Source organism: Capsicum annuum, chromosome 6 (genome assembly GCF_002878395.1).
Source record: "Capsicum annuum cultivar UCD-10X-F1 chromosome 6, UCD10Xv1.1, whole genome shotgun sequence".
Lineage (NCBI taxonomy): Eukaryota > Viridiplantae > Streptophyta > Magnoliopsida > Solanales > Solanaceae > Capsicum > Capsicum annuum.
This window is the reverse complement of record NC_061116.1, coordinates 11,632,602-11,634,236: the sequence shown is the minus strand read 5'-3', so window position 1 is coordinate 11,634,236 and position 1,635 is coordinate 11,632,602. Positions and strand designations below refer to the sequence as shown.

At 38.6% G+C, this 1,635-nt stretch overlaps 1 protein-coding gene across 4 annotated transcripts in view; it reads left to right on the top strand.

Annotated features, from left to right (window-relative positions):
* The window catches only part of LOC107873535 (putative pentatricopeptide repeat-containing protein At1g12700, mitochondrial), a 12,375-nt gene extending 10,740 nt beyond the window's left edge, over window positions 1–1,635 (top strand). For 2 of the 4 annotated variants that reach the window (XM_016720414.2, XM_047413349.1), the window contains exon 4: window positions 1,462–1,635. The gene's annotated coding sequence lies outside the window, so the exon portion shown is untranslated. The other 2 variants (XM_047413350.1, XM_016720412.2) reach the window with 2 other exon arrangements.

Here is a 1,635-nt window from a genome sequence, read left to right as displayed (position 1 = left end):
AAAAAAAAATAGGAAAATATAAGGATATACCCGGTGGCAATATCAAAGCAGCAACAAGGAAATACAAGGCGCACACACATTCAAAGGAATACTCCCGAAGCAAAACTAAGAAGCGACCACAGCAACAGCAACAACAGACAACATACAATGTTCACAAATCCCACGCAAGTAAAGGTACACGGGCTACTACGAGCATAGTACTAAGAATGGAATATGAAATAATGAACTAAAATGCAATATGAAATAAAATGCCAGAGGATACACATGTTGCAAATTATGATTCCTCTTCTTTATAAATTGAGTTGAGCCAAACATGTCCCTCTTTCCACCTGCCATGTGAAGCATGTAATCTTGGAAGGTGCTTTATTTCTTCATGTCAATTTCCTAGGTCATAATCCATATACGATGTTGCCTAGTACTTCGGCAGAACAGCTTGTAGCCTTATTTAATTGGAAAATGCGGAATTTGTGCTCCTCCCTTTCGATCTTGTCCATGGACAGTTCTATATACAACTGTGGGGGTGCGCAAGGAACCCGGAAGTCTCAGTAGAAACTCAGAGTATATGGTATATATGTATACTTAAGGGAATATAAGCATGATGCCCACCAAAACAAGTGGGAGCATGGTGCCAATGGTGGAGAATCAAGTTCTATGCTCTAAGGTCGGGGGATCGAACCTCATCTTTAACTTTTTCTGGAAACTGTTTTAAAGTAAGCTGATGCGAGACTGATTTATATTCATCTATGTAATATTGATTTCAGTTGCCCAAAATCCTACATACTTATCGTTCAAAGTGGTGTGGCACCCGGAACTTCCAAACCTTGTATCCGCCTCTGGTCTTGTCTGGTTCTGCTTGCAGCCCTTGACATCCTTCAACCACTTGCAAAATTTGGCTCATTTCCTCCCATTTCACCGTCATTAACCACTTTCTTCTCAATGTATGTTCTAACCGTGTGGGAGACTCACACACTTGTGTTGTTTCAAGCTGAAAATCCTGGGAAATTGCTCATTCAGTGGTCTGTTCCATATCCATCCTTCTTGCCCAACTATGACCATCGCCCAGTTTAATGTGAATGTGCTCCATAGGATTTGTTAGGAACCTTATGATCCAGAAGTTTCTCCAAAGACACTTCATAAGGAGGGTGATGGAACTTGCTGCTTATTTGAATGCTTGGTTTGTGCATCTAACTATACGTAATCTTATTTTAGTCAAATTTCAGAACTTGCCTGCTTTATCAGTGAATGGTGTCCTTTTGAGAAAGACGGCACAACTTGAGGCAATATACTGACGATAGATGTAGTTTAGGTTGATTTTTGTGAGCTTATTTCATTTTAAATTCATATATTTGTACAACTTACTGGTTATGCCTAACTATGTGTTTTGACATCAGTATATGTACTGTTGAGAGTAAATTCTCTTGTGAAAAAAATTGCTAAAACATTTTTATTATCATTTGTCAGTGTTTGAATTGAACATGGAGACGAAAGGAGTGAAGTGAAGACCTTTGCGCTGATGTTGAAACTTCACATATATATTCTTGCCATCTTTTATTTTTGAACGTTGAAAATGCATTCCTCCTCTTGAATGGTCAATCATTATTGTAGATATAGTAAATGCTCAATCCTCTTGGGGTA